Raw genomic sequence first — 22333 nt, forward strand, 5'->3', positions numbered from 1 at the left:
TCAAACATTATAAACCACTACAAAACCAAATGAGGTGGGCTTCTTCACATAGAGACTATCCTCAATTCTGAATGAGGTCAACAGGAGCAGTAAGTACTTCTCCCTTCAGAAAACCTGCTTAAACTTGTGAGACAGTAATTCACAGATCACATGGACACTTAAAGAATGGAAAAATCTCAGAAAAGCAACATTCTCAGTTCATTTGTTTCCTTTTCTGTTTGGTGGCCAGTATAATACGAGCACAGTGATGAACTGTGTCTGATGACAAATTCTGCTCAGCTATTTAAATCCCTTGCATACAGCATTCCTGATAAGTTAAGGATCTAAAATTGTTTTACCAGTGTTAATGTGCAAGTTAATTGAAGGTCTTATATGAATTCATATACGCTACTGAAGATTGATTAAAATAGCTGTATGAAAGGTACTCTAAGCCAATGCTCTTTTATGCTGTCGATTAGTTTCTTGATGAGATTCCAGAGAGAAAAGAAAGAAATTAAGTAAAGGGGCAAAATGGCATTGAAAAGAAAAATCCAACAATGCAATTTAAGCACTAATGCTCTTCTCCACAGTGCATACTGGCTCCTTCTCTGTGTATATCTGTGGGTATACAGACATACATACACATGTATCATAAAGACAAAGCCCTTGTGGCTCTTCATTCACCCCCCACATTTCATTCTTCTCACATTTCATTCTTCAGATACTACCAAAGCAAAGAGGGATGATGCTACAGGACACCAAGTGCTATAACTTTCCGCTCTGTTAATTTTTTGCTATGTAGATCTTTAGAGTGTTGACATTCAGAAAAAGTTATTTAGTACTACTAATCTACTCCATGCAAACAATACATTTTTCAAATGCTAGATGTGTTCTGTGATACCAGAAACATGGGGTTTTCATAGGATTTGCGGGGTGGGGGTGGGGGGTTAACAGTGTCCTGGTTCTATTTGAGGGAAGCCACCTATTTTTATTTTGAGGAAACTTTTATAAAAGTATTAGTAAAAGGAAAAGGGTAAAAATGTGTTAAATAAACTCTCTGGCTGCCTTTTTCACCATAATGTTAACCACCTAACCAACAGCTTGCATAGCCCATAATTGCACAGAATTTGTCTAATGTTTCTAATGCTTATTTGCTTGGTAGGTCAAATAATAGCTTACATATTTGTAATTAAACTGTTGCCTAACAACTCTAATTTAATGTGGGATAGCTAAAACATTAGTGGTCTCTTTGTCTGTACTGGGCTTTTTGTGTTTAAGACAGTCTGCTTCCTCATGAGGAAAAAAAAGTAGATTATTATGACTGGTCAAAGTTATATCCTGGATTTAGCTCTTGAGGTCTGAACTATTTGTTGTTTAACCCCATTCAACAACCAAGCACCACGCAGCCGCTTGCTCGCTCCCCCACCACAGAGGGATGGGGAGGTGAATCAGGAAGGAATGTAAAAAATCAAGGGTTGAGACTAGAATGATTTAATAATTGAAATAAAAGAAAACAAGTAAGAATAACAACAACAATTATAATGAAAAGGAAGGAGAAGAGTTGAGGAATGAAATCCAAAGGGAATGGAGAAAAAACCCAGGTGATGCACAATGCAATTGTTCACCACCCACTGACCGATGCCCAACCCCCACCAGTGCATGTGCTGAGCGTGGTGTCCCAGGACACCGGCTAGTTCAGGTCAGCTCTCCTGGCTGTGTCCCCTCCCAGTTTCCCGTGCCCCTCCAGCCTTTTGGCAGGGACTGAGAAATGGAAAAGTCCTTGACTTAAATTATATAAAATTTATAAATATATAGTATTTATTATAGTATAAAAATTACCCAGCAACTACCAGAAACACCAGGGTGTTATCGACATCATTCTCACACCAAACCCAAACCACAGCACTGCACCAGCTACTAAGAAGAAAATTAACTCTATCCCAGCTGAAACCAGGACACCACTGAACTAATGTTCTTTTTGCTCTAGAAGATGCAAAGGTGAGAGATGGATGTGGCACCGGCATATGTCTTCTTTACAATAAACCCTGCCTATGCCAGCCTAAAAGAAATACTGATCTTTGCATGAAGTTTCTGGGTCCTATTGTAAACAAAACTTAATAGAAGAAATAGAAAAGAAAGAGCTTTGTAAAGGTGTTTAATTGCCCGGGCACCTGTGGAACCAGTTTTCAAGTCTGATCCTTTCCATCAGCTTGTACCTTTCTGTTCTCATTGGCAGTAGCTTGAGGAGGAAGAGGAACATTAGGACATGGCAAATACACTTTTTAAAAATACATACACATATATATGTACATACAGAACACATGCACGCACAGACAACACTGCTCATCAGTTCTGAATGTAACTTCTTTTGTTTGCTTGTGTATGTAGAAATATCATGGAAATAAATAAATATCCACAGCCATTGTTGAGACCTGTGCCTTTTTTTTTTTTTTAACAGAGCTAAATTTCAAATATATTTAAATAGCCGATTCAGACCACCTTTGATGGGGCTTTTTACTGGATATAAGCCTCAGAGCCTACTGAAAAATATTCAGTATGGGACCTTAAAACACACATAGGATTAGTCTAAAAAGAAAAATTCACAAAACTATGTATTCCAAATTATGTCTCAGCATTTCATTAGCATTAAACAAATAGTATTAATGGAACAGCTAATTTATTTGCAGTATAGTCATCATGAAAACATTTCCCTCATTTTTAATATAGTATGGTATTTTTAATTAGGTTTGAATCTTTAACTATATTCCACAAATCCTTTTAAATACAGCCTAAGAATTTTTAAATTAAATTTCAATTTTTTTAGTTAACTACTTACTGCAAACCTTATTAATATTCAGATTTAAATTAAAGAAATTAATAAAGATGCTGACTCAAAATTATGCATTTTATTTGATGCTACCTTGCCATCCAACATTTTTGGAAGGATACATACCAATTTTTAAATGTCTAAACACCAGAAAAGGCTATTTGAGATATTCTTACATAGGTGGATGCGAGATGGTTCTCCAATCCACCTTAAAAAAAAAAAAAGAAAAAACACAAATTGAGAAAGGAATCCCTGTACTCTTACTCCATACAGCGCACAACTGCATGAATTCTTAGTAACTTAAAATTCAGGAAATACTACTTGCAAAAAGGCCAGATTTTTCACCTTCTCACATGGTGAGTAGTACATTGACTACTGATCTTCCAAACAATTAGTCACATGTTTTATCTAGATCAATAAGCATTTTGAAGTATCAATGTTTACAAACAAGCAGGTGCTCAATCTTCAGAATGAAGTTTTGCCTTTGCTAATAGAGCCATTTTTTTGCAGATAAGTCCCACTGAAATAAACTGTGATTACCTCTCCAAGATCACACTGCTGTTTCACATAATCTAACAAACATTTATGTGGAAAAAAAAAAATATGAAAAGAGAAGGTATTTCCAGTTTTAGAAGAGAGTATATTTCATCAGCAATCTGACTAAATCTAATCCTGACTTACTATACTCCAAAAGGTTTATGTGAATAAAACATGGTTACTTTTGTTTAGGGAGGACTCAAAAATGCTTCCTTACTCTACAAAATAATTAAAAGGGAAGTTGGGGCATTTTTTTTCTCATTCAAATTTTAATTCTTCAAAATAGATTTTTGAAGTAAAATCAAGTCACTATTTACAATTTGTTCTGATTGTAATCAACTATCTTCTGTTTTGTCTCATCAAAAATTGATGTGAAAATAAAAATGTCATTATTTTCCCCAAAAAATTATAATCGCCTTTCCTATGAAAACTTACATTTTTTACTAAAACATATTTTTAATAGGAAAACTAGGTAAGTAATCACTTTTCTTCAAATACATGAATAAAAGTAATTGATTGTCCCTCTCTGAATAGTCTTCTGTCAGCAAGTATTTAAATTTGCTACTCTTTAAAGTACCACCTGAGATTTATTTAACTCAGTGACAGAGTTATGGGTTTGATGCTAGAAATGTCAGAATACATGGTATCATTTTGAATTGTAGCAAAGCTACAGGCACATGGACGTGGTTTATTTTCCATATCAATTAGATAATGTTTGAATGTGTATGGAACTTGGCCACTTTCAGCTACCGGAACTTACTGGGGAGGGAAGTAAATAAATTACATTCTGGTTTTATGTAAATGACTGAATTTCTCTTTTCCCTGTGACTGTGTCATGTTTTCCTGCAAATACAGGAGACTGTACCCTCAGAGCCTTCACCTTCCTTAATGATCATGTCTCTATAGAGAGATACTCATTTTTTCAGGTATGCATTTTCAGTTACCATTCCACATTTCTAATTTGACAGACCAACAGGATAATGCTAACCTCCAGAGGTAATTACAGAGTGACAAGTTTCATGACTGAAGTAAGTGCTGGTTTATCCAATTATTTCCACAGCCATGTTAGGCTTATATTTTATGTCCAAAACACATCAAATTCTGCTCTCCTGTTACACTCAGACATATGCTAATTCAAAGATCTTTTCTACCTCTCAATCTCCCAGCTGATGAGATGGCTTACATGATATATTTATCAGGCTACAGAATCTTGGTTTAGATAATTTAACATAATGAAGCCTGGTTGCATGCTAGTTTTTCATTAGGGTTCCACCTTCCCAATGATGTATTACACTGCAAAATGTTCAGATGGTTCAAGGTAACGATGCATTTTGTTGATAGATCAAACAATTCAGTGTAATGTTTAATTCATTGATATATGATAGAAGAACATTATATTGCTAATATATTAAACTTAATATATTACTGTAACAATATGTCTTTAATGATACTCTGAACATTAATGTCAGCAAACCATCAGTTGTGAGGTTCAGGATGTAAAAATCCACACTTGAAATGAAGTCATCACAGAAAACAATTTTAAAGATGCAGCTATCTCCTTAAATGTCTTCATATTTATTCTTCAAAGAAAAAACATAGAAAAATTCTGCATTTAATTCCTATAGCTTGCTGCAGAATGTAAGGAATGAATAATTTCTCCACATAACAATTAAAGACTGTCTCTCCTGTCAACATGGATTAGCTAGAAGAAAATATTTTTTGGCAAGTTTTGTTTTTTGAAGTGCATCTTTTAATTATCTGATCATACACCCATTACTGTGTTATCCCACACCTCTAAAGGTTGAGCAGACATTTTTCACAGATTTTCAAACGGAATCATAGAATCATCAGGTTGGAAAAGACCTTTAAGATCATTGAGTCCACCTGTAAACTTAGCACTGCCAAGTCCACCACTAAACCATGGTCCCAAGTGCCATGTCTACACAGCTTTTAAATACCTCCATGGATGGAGACTCAACCACTTCCCTGGGCAGCCTGTTCCAATGTTAGACAACTCTTCTGGTGAAGAAATTTTTTCCTAATATCCAATTTAAAAACCCATGGTGCACGGGGTAAGGGGACATGTCTTTACTGCTAAATGGACCAATGCATTGTAGAGAAAATGCAACAGCAAGATATATTCAGATAAATTAGTGTTGGAAAATGAATACACATTTTTAAAAGCCAAACAGCAAGTGACCAAGAAAATGTCCAGGATGTTTGTGACTCTGAATTGAGTGTCCTCTGAGAAGATATGCTTAGGTGGGTGAGGGGGGAATGATGTTCAGTTAAAATAGGGTGAAATGTAAGATTTGTGACATACCGAAGATCAGGAGAGATAATTGAAGAGCAGAGTTTGGACTCCATCACTACAAATCTGGAAGTGCTAACCTCTAAGTGAGGTCAGCATGAGTTAAAAAATCACCTGGAAGGCAGCATTAAGCCACTTGCTTCCAAGTTAAAAACAGTCTCCTAAGAATAGCCATAGACAAGGTGCCATGAGCAAAGAAAAGATCCAGAGAACAACACATGGGTTTTGAGGGTCTGTCTGGGGAAAATAGTGGGAATTTGATAATAAATTTGTGAGAGGAAATAAGACTAAGAGAACTGAAGAAAATTAAATCTTCAAGATGCATAGAAGAAAAAGCAAGATTCAAAATAAATAAGCTCTTTGAACTGATGGAAAATGCTAGGGTTGAAAAGTCCCATCCTACCAGTAAGCAACAGGAAGTGAGAAGGTAGTATGCTTTACATCATCTTCTTGATCTGGGAGAATATGTATATACCTTTCACCTCACTGAGGTAGGCAGCTACTCCTAATTAGTGTAAAAAGGAGAGAAAAAAAAAGAAATAGTAAAAAAATCTTAAAACACAAAAAACCCACCCTATCCATATGCCTTGTTACATTTTTGAAGTTACTATTTTACTTTAAAGGTAACTGATTAATTAATGATACTAAAATGACCGCTTCCATGCTACTGTGCAGTAAGTATTCCCCCCTGCCCTCATCAAAACCCAACCCATGCCATGATCAGTCATGATCTAGGGTCTGGTCCAATTCTTTTCTAAGTCCTTCATCGACAGTCATACAACAGAAGGCACCCACAGTTCCTAGCATCCTCTTCAAATGTGTCTCTATTTGCTGCAATGCATGCTTTTCCTGTTCTTATCTGATGCTTTCCCTTCTTAATTTCCTCATTTCTTCTCTATTTTTCCTTCTGTGTCACATTCCATTATCTCACATCTTCACATATGACCAGATCCAACTACCAAGTCAATGCAAAGTCCAGCACTCACACATAAGGACATATTACATCATTACACTTACCCTTTATACTCTCTGCATCAACTTTATTTCTCCAATCTAGCGAGGGAGTCTACTAACAAACTTTTCTAACTGATCTCTTCATTTTTCTTAAAGTAATTCAAGTTTCTAAGTCATGCAATAACTTTCTGATCAGAAATTAAAACTGCACCATAAGTTTGCAGAGCTAAGTAAACAAGTGAGAGGGACAGATGATGGGGCTCCCACACGTGAAGGACTTCATGCCAGGTTACACCACTTCAGGTACTCGCTGATGGCAAAAAGTCCCTGCCTGTTTGCAACTGATTGGGCATATCAAACAAACCTCTCTTTCAAAAGAAACTACAGAACTAAGAAAGATTTGAAAACATGTGACATTTTGGTCCCTATGACAGAGGAGATAAAGAACACATTTTAGAACCGCAGCACAAATGCACTATGTAAGGGAGAACTATTTTTAAAAAGGGCATAAGAAGCCTTTAGGACACAAGGAAAAGCCATTAAGCCCAGCAAAGTTCAATTCCTTCTCTTCTACACTATGAATATCTCTATTTCCTGAATGACTCCACTGTTATTGTGTGCAATCTTGTTGGGTAGAAAGCAGTACATTTGTAACTTTAAAATATAATCTCCATAAATGCCTCGTTATCCTATTATCTGCATTAGGCTGGAAACACTTACTTGAAGAGACATTACCTATAACATTTAAAATGCCACATAATTTAACTGAGCTTTCCTAAACTGACTACATTTCTGTAGCCTCTCTAGCACACATCTTTTTCCTTTTTAAAATCTAGTATCAATGTAATTGCCACTCTTTCCATTTTTCAAGTTCTACAAGATACTTTTGTAATATGCTGATATATCCTAAAGTGAGCTGTTACCAGAGACAGCTAATCCCATAATTAAACCTATGTTCTTCCCTTCAATTGCATGTTCTAGAATTACAATTGCTTTATTTAAGTAGATCTCCCTTTCTGAGCTTTTGAAAGATATTTCCTGTCCTTTGTTTTATACCAGATTTGATTTCAGTTTTTTAAATATTACTTGTTTTCCAATGAATGCACAAAGGTAATAACAGAATTATAATGATTTCACATGGTTATTAGAATGTTTGCAATGTTTAGAATACAATATCCGTCCTTTACATCACTTATTACAGGAACAACTTTACTTTTAGTATTATCTCATATGACATATTATTTCTTTCTCCTGAAAATGTAGTGTTAAAAAAAAAGTACATGCTTCATTTTACACACTAGTATTAAAAGTGGCTAGAAAATTTGCAATTAAACCAGTACTGAAAAAAATATTTACATGCTTCATTTTACACACTACTATTAAAAGTGGCTAGAAAAGTTGCAATTAAACCACAAAATCTTCTAAACATTTTGATAAGACAATTTTTGCTAAAACCACAAGTTTTGTAGTTTTAATAAGATGACAATAGCGATGAGGCCAGAAGGCAAAATCAGTATCTACATAATACTGTTCTTGACCTACAAAATTGCTTTATTTCTCGAGTGCAGCTATCGCATGCATAAAACATTCTTCTCTCTGATTCAGTGCGCAAGTATATATATTCATATATAAATTAACACTGGCAAATGCTTAAAAATATAGATACATTGTTTTTTTAATACATATATATAAAAATAGTAATTTCAGTGTATATGTAAACACATATGTATATACACACACATTACATATATGCATATATATATATATATATATTCTCTATGTAAGCACCTGCCATTACTTATTTACTACAAAGGAAGTCATTCCCTCGGCTTCTGATCCCAGTGCCTGCTTGTGGTCAGACTGTACCAATGACAGTGTAAAAGAGGACACAGCTGCATTTGTGAGAAAACTGATTAACTTCAATTGCTCTGCAAATTTCACAACAGAGGTCTAGACAGCAACCTAATTAATGCAAAAAGCTATCATTTTATAGATAACTCTAAACCTAGAGAGCCAGAAAAAGTGAAAGGTATCCAGGATAAAACTCACACTGTCCTGATATTCTCCAGTATCACTTTATTTTCTTACACTGAGGTTCTGTCCTCATTTGGTCTCTTGTTAGACGAATAATTTTTCTACACTGAACAACATCAGACATTCTAAAATGACTACATATTTATTGCAGTTAAGCATAAAATGCTAACTGTGGTTGGCTTGTGCTTTTTTCCTGTGATTTAGGTGAATATAACGAATCAATGCATCCGTGTAAAACTTACTTGAAGTGAACCATCTTTAATTGACTTGGGCGCAATTGCTGTACTTTCCAAATCTCTGCACACTCCAAAACTGCTCAGTAAATTGTAAGGTTTTGGGTTATGTATTTGGTTTTATACAGGGCAACAGCTGTGGATGCCCAAGTTTTCACATTAACACACCATGGCCACTTGGAATTTCATTTCACCAAAGTGTTAATGATTGAATGTAAATCCTCATGTACAAATACCAGTATCAACCACTTGAAATAAAGAGAATTTCCCAGAGGAAAACTAGCAACTGTCACTGAATCAAGCAGTTTCAGTTCCATGCAAGAAAACAAAGCAAATGTTCATGGAGCAGCTGTCTTAAAAATCCTGACCTAGATTGCCTCTTCCACAGTTGTGTGACTGCTAGTAAACCTGCACTCAGTAATTAAAGGTGTTTAACAAGGACATAAAGATTTTGGATTAAAATGACCATATATTCTTTCCTCTTCTAATTTACTTTTATTCTTCCCTTGACTTAATTCTGGACAAAGCAACAACATAGGTTCCTAGGAAGTGGAATAGAACAATATTACCCAGTCCTGCTGCAGCAGCTGCAAACAGGCAATAGTACAGGCCCTCCAGGTAGGGGCATATATACCATTAAAGTGGCTTTGGGACTTTTCTGGCATGTTTTTCTATTCCTTTATGCTGTCAAGGTGACTTAAAGGTTGTGCAATGTTGCGCAACTAAAGGGCAGCACTTTGGGGGACGTGCAGTATAACTGATGGAGTCACAAGAAAGCACCAGCAAAATTTATTTGGACCAACAAGAGAAAAAATCATTCTTCCCTCTTCTCTAGGTAGGAAAATGGGCTCCAGATCCTAAGATCTCAGTTTCCTGACAATATTCTGGATTTTATGCATCTTAATAACCAAAATAAAGTTTCTGAAATAATAAAAAAATATTGTATTACCACAAATATACACAACATTTTTAGCTACAGCTGTTGTTCAAGGAATAGTATGACTAGGTACTCAAGGGCTGCCTTTCAAGTCACTTTTATGAACAAAGGCCTGACTGCATTCATTCCACCAAGTCTGCACATTTGTGTACCTCAGTGGAATTTAGCAGAAATCCATAAAGTAGTTCTTGTGACATTTTTATCGAATACTGGTCCCATTTATCACCAGCAGGCCTACAAACAGCAGCAGTCTCAAAACCTGTTTAATCAAAGCAATCTTCTGTCTTAACTAGCATTTGCAAGGAATGTATTAAAAGGTTTGAAGCTCATGTGAATGTCTAGTCCCAAAAGTGATGAATAGGTTGCTGGATTTTTTAGTTGTTCTTGTCTGGATTTGTACTACTGAAAAAAAAAAAAAAAGAACCAAACCCAAAAAACCAAACCCAACATGCTTTTAAAGCAGCGGAAAACAATAGGCTTAAATGAGCCAACAGATTTGTTCCTGAGCCTCTAATGTTCTCCCAGATTCTCTCTTTTAATTTGACCCAAGGAACTTCAGGAAGGTATGAAAAGGAGATGAGGCTCTGACATGCTTCAGCAAATTCTTCACGTGTTACCACACTACATGAAAGACTAAGACCACAAAGAAAGAAGCTGGTGAAACTCAGAACGCTTCACAAACAGTAGGTCGGTGCCATTAAGAGACATATTGCAAAGCTGTTACGCTCCTTTTACAGTTTTGTTCTGTATTGCTTCTTCATATAGCTTATACATTTTGTGGGGGAGAATCCATGTTATTTTTGAATGAGATTTAACTTGCGAAAATAACAAGAAAGATCAATGTTGGCTATTCAAGTGGGCACAAAAACATTTAGTGTGTACCAAAAGCCTATAATAACTGTTGGAAAACCCTCATTAGAGAAGCACAGCTCTTCCACAGAGGCAATTATTGGACCCCTCACTTTCGAATCAGAAAAATTAATACCTAAGAGAGATTATGCAGTTTAGAAGTTCACACAGTAAGCCAGTATCCAAACCAGCGAGAATACCCAAGAGGACCGATTTCATCATTTTCAAACTGTTGTTAGACCAATCCTACCAAATGTTGCTAATTTAAGCAGTAGTTTAAAATAGTAAAAATTAAAACTGCTGCTTAGAGGAACATCAAAAATTCATGCTCAATTGTGCACCAAATGCATGTATACCCCATTATTTCAAGAAGGAGGTCCAGCTCATCATCATGGCAAATACACATTCACATTATATGCATGGCATTACACACCTTTTATTTTTTTTTTATACTGATCCCTAACAAACTAAAGTACATTAAAAATGGGAAACAAAGAACATGTTTAACTTTAAATGTTCATTACACAAACACCTCATGGGATTTTAATGCTTAAAACTGAGAATGGAGATCATGTATTTTCTATTTATCAAATTTTAATCCCCAACTAGAATCAAAATTTCCCAAAAGAAGACTTCACAACTCTGATAGGAAGAGCAGGTGAGTATATATTTCATAAATGTATGTGTCCACACTAGAACATCACTACTGGTAGGATCAGAACATGACTTCCGACAAAGACTCTGGCAAAGTGCTGCGAATAAATTTCACTGCCCTTCTCACCTAGTAAGTCTGCAGGGAACATGGTCCTATGCCTCTACAGAATCATGACATTACCCAGCTCAGTTTGACAGGCTCTGTCAGTGTGGACAGAAAGATGTAGTTCTCCGTATCAAGCACTCTGCATATCAACATTCAAGAAGTTAACACATTTCAAGTTACTAATTTCTTTCCACACAGCCAACAGCGAAGGTTCCAGAACAGTCTATAAAGTATATTTCTTCTAAATATCACTGTTACCAGATGTAATCTCAGTGCTGTGTCTGTTTTACAGAGGGAGGAGTTTGGCATCATTAGAATTTAATTATTTACACTCAGTTCCTCCATCAGATTTCAAATGAAATAAAAGCCACATTAAGAGCAAGCCTCCAAGATCTCTCCTGATACATTTTTCCAATAAACGGTAACACCCAAAAGCTATCTAAATATCCATGATATACATCTGTGACCCGATCAGCAAAGAATCTGAACAAGTGATGGTTTCCTCTCCCTCAAAATACAGCCACCTCCTTTTTAGATGCACACCATGGAAGGAGAAAGCAGAATTTTTTCAGTGCAGCTCCACAAGGCAGTAATGAATCATCCCAGAGAGAAAATGTCATTTTCCTTACATTAGACCCATGGCACACGTGAAACAGTCTTTTACACCTAAAAGGACTGTCAAAAGAAACTGGAAGCAAATGGACAAGGAACTCACGAAATTTCAGTTTTACCTTCAAAATTGTTTTCAGTTATGTGCTCAGAACAGAAAAAAAATCCAGGCCCTCTAACACAGTGAGCTAGAACTAAACTCCAAGTAGGGAAGCATATGATTAATTCACATTATAGGTATGGCAATACAGTCAGGTTATATTAAAGTTCTGCAAATAGGATGCATTACTACTGACTTTATAGAGCCTGAATTTCTATTACACAGGAGGAAACTATTTCATCCATATAGCTCATATCTTCTTATGGTTTGCTATTTGACTTATATTACTACTTTTATTAAGTTGCAAATGTTAATGTAGATATTAGCCCACCAGGTAAGGTATTCTTCACCCACACTGGGCATTCTACAAATAGCGCTATTTGGGAAACCTTTCACTCCTGAAAAAGCTTGATAGATGAGGTCAGACTGTGATCTAAAATATGTTACAACATCCCCAAAACTTTCCAAAGTTAGACACTGCACCCAGACCTCCTAGTGGCAGGACAACGCTTTAAGAAGATAAGGATGCTCCCAAATAAGTTATACTTTTTTTTTAGAATACCTTTTCTAAAAGACTAAAGGTAGCTCAGCAAGCAGTTTACTGGAAGCTAGTTTGCGCCTTTGCAAATTGTTCTCTTCCTTACCTCAGCAAGTATGTGTGATTTGAACCAGAACTGGAGGGATTATTTTATAGCTATTTTTACACTTCTTTTTGATAGAAAATGGATGTAACATTAGCAGCCAGCATTGCTGCTTGGAACCCCAGAAATTACAAGTCATCAGGTGCCAAAAAAAAGTATCCATTGTGGCTTTTTCCACAAATTTACTAGCTGCATAATGCATCATAGGTAAAGCAGCAATATCAGTCGTGTATCTACGCAAACTAACTGACAGATTTGTTATGGGTCAGTACCAAAAGCAGGAACATTGCAATGCATTAGCTGCACCACATTTTTAAATCCTTTTTTACATACTCAGGGTAACTTCCAACATACTTATGGGAAGAGAGCAGTTTTCAGTAATTCCTATCTCTAACTATTGGGGGATTTTACCTCTCAGCTACCACTTAGAAGAAATTACCTCCCTTTCAACTGGAATCGCACCAAATAAAACATTTAAAATGATGTCTTTGGGCTGTGATGAAGTAATTATTCATCAAAGCACAAACTGTATTTCTTAAATCCAAACAGAATATATCTAATGATGGATGGCTAAGTAATCCTGGAGAATTGAAAGGCACTTTATTCTCTTCAACATCATCTACCATCTGCTACAGTTTCCTTCCTTCCCTCCAGATTTCAGTGGGGTTAGTTTCACAGCAGGAAGAAGTAAAAATATAGATTCATTTTAAAGAAAAAGGATAGGAGAAAGAGAGCAATTTACTAGAAAAACGTAAGAGTTCTATACCTAACTCCTTGTGGAAGTTTCTAGGGCTCTGGGTAAAAAGTTTGGAACAGAAACCCACTCTGACAGGACACCAGAGGGAAGGTCCATCCACTTTGCACAGATTTTCAGATTTTGACTGGAATTTTTTGTCTATTGGGAAAAAAAATCTGGATTTCAAATAAGTAGTTTCCATTCCATAAAGGCTGTCATGAAAAAGGATGTAAAACCAGCCATTTTCCAACAGTCTTTCTCTACCTTTGCACAACTTTACATACTTTTCTTTATTACTTTTTTTATAAATTGGGACCTTGATTCTACCAAAATCAATTACAATCAAAAGATGGTCATCAATTCCAGAAGAAAGGAAACATTGGAAGCAAATCCTCTGTGACAGTTAAGGATCACCTAATGAGATACCCAGGTATCAAGAGTTCCTCCTAAGACTCTTGGTTTGACTATACCTAAATCCTGAGGAAATCCTCTTCTCTGAGATAATTTAGATGAAAGAAAGAAAAGACATACTCCTATAGATTTTGTCCTTACAGTTTTTCAAGGGAGGGTATGTTTAGCGAGAGATGAGAATTCAGCTCAGGATAACTATTAGTTCAGACAGAAACTCTAATAGGAAAAGTCTAATCTTACTGCAAGGATCACAGCCTCCACGGGGAGATACTATCGACTTTCTTACTGCCCCATAATGATGCAGTGTGGGCATTTCAGTACTCACACAGGTCGAAGATACATGTAACTATCCATGCATACATGCCTCCAAGAAGCAAAGAAAAAAATAAAATTAATGGAACGGCTGGTGAATTTGGAAGAAAACCAGTGATCTAGGTAGCACTGAAAAAAATACAGTTTGATTACACACACTCACAACAGGTCCACAATTGAAATACAGACCTGAACACTCAGAAAGAAACAGAGAATCACAGAACGGTCAGGGTCGGGAGGGACCTCCAGAGATTGCCTAGTCCAAGCCCCTGCTACAGCAGGTTCTCCTACAGCAGGCTGCACAGTTGTGTCCAGGTGGGTTTTAAATGTCTCTGGGGTGCAGACACATTCTTCTATAAACGTGAACATCTGATTTTTGCAGACTCCCAATGAATGAATGTTTCCACAGGTACTACTACCAGGTGAAGGCACAGTGGGCAGCAGCCACCCTACAGCACACAGACAGGGCTGTGGGCACACTGGCTGCTGGGCCACGGGTACAAGCCCTGCAAAACCCAAGCTCTGCCTGCCTTTCCCACTGCAGTACTGTCTCTACCCCCTGACCAGCCACCAATTTTTTCACAGAACATATGGGGATTGAATGTCACCAAAACTTCTGTCAAATTTAGATGGAATTAGCCAACAGGTTTAAAAGCTTTGGGAGTACAGGACACAGAGTGCAACCATAGGTGTCTTAGCTCCTTAGAAAACCATGCTAGGGATTACTGCTGAAATTGGAGAGTTGTAGAGATAACCAACAACATCCACTGCAGGAATATAATGTCCCTCAGAGCTCACAAGAGACAATACACTAAACATAGTATGTTGTACCAGGTCAAGCCAGTTTAACAATCTAACAATTCACATCATTACTCTTCCATTTAGCAAGCATACTAGAGGAGAGAGAGCGGGGCTGCACAGCTGATATTTCCCAACACAGAAGAAAAGCCCTCCCCTCCAAATAAATGGGTCAGTGGGAAAAAGCAGTTTCTCTATCAGACCTAGTGATGTGGCTCCTTTCACAGCAAGCTCTAGCAGTCTCCTCGGTCTTAGCTTCAGACACAGATAACCATGTTTCTACGTGTTACAATACATTGCTTAAGAAATCAGCAGTGTGCATGCTCACTTCTAACCTATGCCTGAAAGGTACTGGAATTCCTACATCAGTAGGAATCCAGGACCTTCCCTAACAAGTAGCTACAGCCTGGTGTAGCAATCGGGACACGCAGTACAACAGGTCTGATTTTTCACTGGTACTGGGATTAGGTACACTGATATACTGGCAGGTAAAACAGGGGAGCTACAATCTCCCTCTGGGATGTGGTGACTGTTATGCAAATGGAGTGCCATCAGCTGAAGGGTTTGAAGGGGAAGGAAGGACCTGAAGTAGGAAGATGCTTCATCTTCTCTTAATGTCCTGTCATCTGGGTCTGAAAGGCAATTATCATTAAGTCAGTTTTTAATGATGTGGTGCATGGTAGCATCTGGATTTATACTCCTGAACTGAGAAAACAAGAAAACCCAGCGTGTGTGAAGATTATGGTCCACAGAAGGAAGGGAATTCATATAATCTAATTAAAATAATGAAAAAAAGATAAAATTTATCTATTTATTTTTTAAAAAACCACGCATAAACTACCAAATCCAGAGGGTCTATGTGCAAATAGCAAATAAATTACCACCAACAAATATTAAAGCATAAGAAAGCAAAAATTTTAAACTAGAAAAGCATCTAAAATAAGTTTCTCATGCAGCTGCTTTTTAAAAAGTTAAAGAACCCAAAGACGCAACAGACAATGAGAAGTAAAGCAATCAACACAGGAAAGGCATAAAGGACACAGAACCCCTCTTGTTATTGAAGTTTTCTACAAGATATGACTAACACATTATTCTAAAAACCTTATCAAGATATACTATTCGCTCAATTTCAGAGTTTTCTCTGATAAATTATTTGAAGTGTTATTTAATATTTTAGTGACTTTGTATTTCTCTGTAACCTAATTTTGTTCTTCATTAAGTAGCATTCTGATTTTGTTCTTTGATGAAATCTTGTGCCTTCGTGTTATTGGAGGAAGCATATGCACAGGATAACTAATAAATTTATTGTTTCTTATATTCTTCCAGAGTTTTTCCCCCCAACTTTAAAAATTATTAAATGCACTCAAATAACAGCAATGCTGTTTCTATCAGGAACATGGAGCCAACAATTCAAACATATGAGAAGCATTCTCTGAAAATGTGAAATGCTCTACAGGGTTCAGATGAACACAGTTTCTTCACACTTGGTGCCTATCACAAGGTCTCGCCAGAACTGTAGGTTAGGACAATCTAAGTATGAAAACAAAAAAGCCAGTTTAAAACCAGTTTAATAAATTTGAAAAACTGGAATACTGTGTATATGACAAATAATGGTATCAGTGTTTCTGTTTGTTACCTATCATGTAACTAATAAAATGCACTATAAATAGCTCCCTGTGAAGAAAGAAAATAATATATGAAACAAGTCAGTATTGGAGGTCTTTGTAATAAATGAGGGTGGTGATTTTCAACAGTAGTCTTGAACCCACAGTAATGATGATTAAATAGAAAACAATTTGCTAATTATGTGTGCCTCTCTCCAGTATTACACCCTTTTTAAAGAACTTAGCATTCCTCTTCAAAAGTGGAGAGAAGGAGAGAGGGGAGAAGAGAGAAGAGAAGAAAGAAGTAGCTTCTTGCTTGTGAAAGCTGAATAATCTGCAGAGGAATAGGAAATTCAGAAGAAAAAAAACCCACATAAGAATTTATCAAATGACAATTCAAAGTATCAAGAAACAGGCTTCAAAGGATCATGAAAATAACTTAAAATTCTTCAGATTTAACACTAATTCTTTCACCGTCTTTTAAATGGAATAAACCTGAGATTCACATTTTGAAGTTTGTGTATAAAATCAAGAAGTACTTCATGAAAAGCACAAAATATGATAAAACTCATGATAATATCCTAAAAAGTGGTCACGGTGAACGTTCCCTGAAAAGACATCCCAAAGCCTGTCTTTCACCTCCTGGTGCTGTTTTTGTGTCATCACCATTAGGGAATGTGTACAGAACATCTTCGTATTTCTGGTGTTGCAGCAACTCACCTCACCCATGTCCCTGTTGGGCTCTGTACACCCAGTCTACCAGGCTGAGACAACCCAGAGGGAACAGTGGGCACATGTAGACGGTGTTTCCCAACAAACACACAAGGTACTATTTTCCGTGGGAAAACTTAATTCCTTGTCACAACTCACCTCGAAACCATTCTAAATTTCTGTCACCTAAACATTGTCAGATTAATACCGTGCTTTACTGGTCACAAAAATAAACCAAAAAAAAAAAAAAAAAAAAAACACCACAGCTGATACAGCTTTACATGGAAACTGCACAAAACTGGAATAAGTCTTATAAAAATCCTCAAATAGAACTGACTTACAGTACTGTTACTCTGCCTTGGAGTCACATCATTGACCAGATGAATATTGGTTCCTGCAAGTTAGATGCTCTTACTCTTTATCATCTTTTCCACAGATATAAAAATACCTGAAGTCTGCCCCAACAATTCAGCATAACTCAGGTGTTTCCTAATTAAAGATGGCTAAAACCCAACTATATTTACCTATGTGTACTGACAAAGACATGTCTCTGATAAGCCATAGAGCACAAAATTTGTTAGCTAGTAGTGTAACAAGCAAAACACAGTGGTACTGGCAGTGACAAGCACTATAAAAAATTAATAGTTCAGATTTTTTTTATGGGACAGTGGTAAGTCTGTAATTACAGAAAGGTTAAAAGGATCAGGCTAAAGTAAGCCAGATTCTTTATTTCTGTAAAGTTTAAAATAGCAATAGAGTCTTAAATACATTTTTCTAAGGTCCTGAATGGGAAAAAAATATTAGGAATCACAGACGTCTATAAGAAACTGTTCTTGAAATACCACTTGAACTACAAGGACAGATGCATTTCTTGCCTCCAAATTTAACTGAAGTTTATTCTAATAAATACTTTTCTTCCTTTTACTGCTAGAAGTTCAATGCAATAACACATAAAATTAACATCAGCAATCTTAAAGAATCCTGTGTCGAATATGCGTGCTTTCAAGTAGACTCCATCAAGAGAAGGGCCACTTTTTAAACATTAACTAAGATTTCCCTTAATCTTAAATCAAGAAAATCTTACATGTCTACCTGTCAGAACACCTGATTCTTACCAAAGAGAAATGATTGTGTGTATTCAGGACTTTAAAATGCTCACTAAGAGCTCACTGCACCAAAATTACTCAACTAGTTAATGAAAAAATACAACAAAACAAAAGGAACAAAAAAAAAAAAAAAGGATCTGTGTTGCAAATGTTTTGAGTTGGCTTTCAAAAACAGAACAGAAAACCCCAAAACAAATGCACACAAAGCGAGATTCTTTAAATGTTCCCTTAGCCTTCATGGTAAATCAAAGAGATTCTTCCTGCTATGACTTGTGCAATTTGACTGGCACAATAAAATTATTTTGCAAGTGAAAACAGCTTTCTGTTTTACAAAATGGAAAGTTGCCTCATCAAAATGAAGAGCGAGAACTGAAGGTCAGAACAATGAGTCATCTTTTTAAGGCACAGTCACATCTAAGAGACCTTGAAAAGAATCACGTAGTTACGGGCATTTGAAAGAAGAAAAAAAAAGAAAAATCATGTAAGTGAAAACTGTCTGAAAATAAGCACCAATTGTCTGTCTATTGTGCCTTCTGCAGTCTATCACTAAGATGGGTGATTATAGCATATTATTGTAAAAGACAATCTTCTAGGGAAATTTTGAGAGAGACGTGGATTGGTTAGTAAGTGTACAAAAGATAAGGGAAATGAATAGCAATAAAGAGAGGGAATACATTAAAAAAAGAATAAACTGAAGTCAGACAGAGAAGCTCTTAAAGTTTCTTTTGTTTAACGTTAATCCTAAGTGAATGAAACTGTAAGACATCCTTCTTAGCCCAGTAACACATTTTTTGTTTTCTAGTTACAAGTCAAAACCCAGTCTTTCCCTCTCCTTCCATCTGGTCACTGCAAACAGTAGTGCTGAACAAAACTCCCAGCCAAATCAATGGAAAGAGTCACAGTGACTACAAAGAAAGTCCTTGTGCATCCAATGAGTAGGTCGTGTCTTTTTCAAACTTGTGTCTGTAACCATCAACCCCATGGAAACACGGGAATTGTTATCTGTGTTCAGAGTGCGAAGGCACCAAAGACTAATGGAAGGATAATCATTTCTCACAAAGCCAGATCACAGCAACTATATGGTGCAGCCCATATGGACACCATACGTAGGGAGCTCAGCCTTAGGCCTGCTTCCTACACAGCCTTCCAGCCTCCTTGGCGTAGTATAAAACAACAAGACAGAGTAGGGTTTGTAGATGCTCCAGCTTAGAGCCATGGCTGCTAGCCTAAGAGACAAAAATCAGTTCTTTTACAGTGTCAATATATATGGCCAATCATACCCTTTTTACTGTTTCTTACCTGTAGGAGTGCTACCAAAATAATTATTGAAAAGTAGCTGAAAACCTTTTGGATTTGATAGGAAAATTTAAGATGGATGGTTTCTTAATTGTAAGCATTCTGCATTACATTCCATTATTGAACCTCCCTTTCATTTTTACTGTCATCTTCTCTTCTCAAATCCCTCTTTGTATCATTACATATCATATTTTGATTTACTTTTGTCATGGTCTGTATATCATAGGATCCTCACTTAAATATAACAGGAGATTGATTTTAACAACTTTATGTGAATTTAACTGGCTTCTGGTTCACACATTACAGGCAAGTTTCATTAGTGTGAGAAGAGTATGGTCAGAAGGGAAGGACACAATCTAGTAGATCTATTAAAACAGACTGAATCTGGAAACAGAAACTTTATTTTCTAACTCTCCTTAAAATCAAAAGTGTATTTCCTGCAATTTATAGATTTTTTTTTTTACAAATTACCTAAAAGTTAACCTCAGTAACCTCATAAGGATTGCTTTTTATTTTTACTTGTGTATGTATTTAACTTGCAAAATTTTCAAAGCAGCAAATGGGTCTTCACCAAAAAAAAAAAAAAAGTGTATTACTTAGAACAATAAGGACAGCATCATCTGCTAAAGTTTTAATCGGTTTTGGTATTATTGAATACATTTAATCATGAACTATTAAATAACAGCAAAGATGTCAACTTTTGTATTGTTAGCTACAGAAATGCAACTAGTTTACACAATGCACATGATGGGATGTATGACTTCTACATACAATGTATTTGAACGCTATTGTGTTCCACATATAGTGTGATATACCAGTTCTCAAAAAACACTTCCATAATAAAGTCATTTTCACACAGAAGTCTATGTAAATTTTGACTAGATTAATTGTTATGTATTATGGTACAGCCTAAAGGCACACCTAAATGACAGTTTCTTTATGCCCTGTCTTTCACACAACAAAACATTGCACTCAAGGGCTTCCAAGGTAAGAAAGGAATGATAGGAAAAGGGAAAAAACAGCCTAGAGGCTGGGACTTTTCTAAAGTCACTCAGCAACAGATGTGACAGGGAGATGTCTGTATGATGAACAATGTTGTTGCTGGCAATTAAAAATATTTGCTGTTCCAAAGTAAGGTGAAGAGTCAGAAATACATTCCCGAATTTTTAAACACCTTGTGTCAATTTCAGTAGTATATATATCCTTTTTCTTATGACTTAAAAGTTGTTAACTTACATTTATAATCTATGTCTACTTTTCAAAACGAGTTTTTCCTTCGACATAACTAATGCTTCTTTTCAAACTGTGTTTCAGTCATAGTGAATTAGATTATTTTCTTCAAAGTGTACAGTAAAAGCTCATGAAATCTTTGTACAGTAAACAGAGTAAGCTGAACAAAATAGAAGGACAAAACATACCTGAAGCACTCTTGACACATGTCAGAGAACAAGCATTTGCACAGCATACTGACATCACTCTGTAAAGGCATCAGAGACTGAAATAATTCACTCTCATGATGAACCTTCAAATGAAATCAGTGTGAAATCAAATAATTGTTCTTATACTTTTAATACTTAGATCTCATTCATGCACAGATATGGCATTGATGACATTGTAACATTATTCCTGTACCCTTTCAAAATGTAATGCCTGGTGCTATCTCCCATTCCTCATAGCTTTTGCTATTATTATGGCATTAAGACCACAAGTGTACTATCCCCAGATCATAATGAGAACTGATGAAAATTATTTCTTTTTCTACTTTGATATCACCTTTGTTATAGCACAGATTAATTCTTTGGCATCTGGGAACATATACAGTTACGCTACTTAAAGAAATATGTTACCTATGCAACACTACTTTGACTTTTCAGTATTCTGGTACACGTCATTCCTTCAAAGCTCCTCTCTTTATAACGTTCCTTGATAAGGCTACTTCCCTTTTAGATACCAATTTAATGAATATGAAGCCTGAGTAACAGCCCTGTAAAGCAATGGAAAGGCTGACAGTTGATGTCAAAATGACGGTGGAGTGTATTCTGAATGTCTGCCCAGTCTACACATTCCCTATGGGATAATAAAGTAGTTAAAAAAAAAAGCAGTGGAATGGCTACTCTATCAAATTACAGTGTGTAGAAAAGGTCAAAGCGGTAGAGCACAATGATATAATTCACAGATTATACAAGACATTAAAATTCTGATATGACATTCTTTGGGGGGAAAAAAAAAAAAAAGATTATAACAAGGACAGAAAATGGCAGAACATTAATCTGTTCCCATGACATTTGTACCTAAACTGGAAAATGTACAACTGCAACCTTTGTTAAGTCTTTGCTAAGACTGGTTACATGGCTTAATTTCAGATACTACATATTGAATTCCTGTCAACAGGTTCTGCTTATATTTAATGGAATTAGGCAAGGGGATGAAGTTGAATGACACGAGTTATATTTCTAAGGATATATGCAATTTCATTGTATCACAGCCTGCTGTTTCAACAAGCAATCGAACATGCCCTGCACATACGATGCAAGCCTGAACGGATGCAGATATAAGTTTAAAGCATATGTAGCAAATGTGAACAAGCA

General features: G+C 36.1%; 1 protein-coding gene across 1 annotated transcript in view; it reads right to left on the reverse strand.

The window, feature by feature from the left end:
* DPP10 (dipeptidyl peptidase like 10) overlaps positions 1 to 22333 on the reverse strand; it is a 567120-nt gene that overhangs the window by 387868 nt on the left and 156919 nt on the right. The window lies entirely within an intron of this gene.

Source organism: Falco punctatus (genome assembly GCF_963210335.1).
Source record: "Falco punctatus genome assembly, chromosome: 8".
Classification (NCBI taxonomy): Eukaryota; Metazoa; Chordata; class Aves; order Falconiformes; family Falconidae; genus Falco; species Falco punctatus.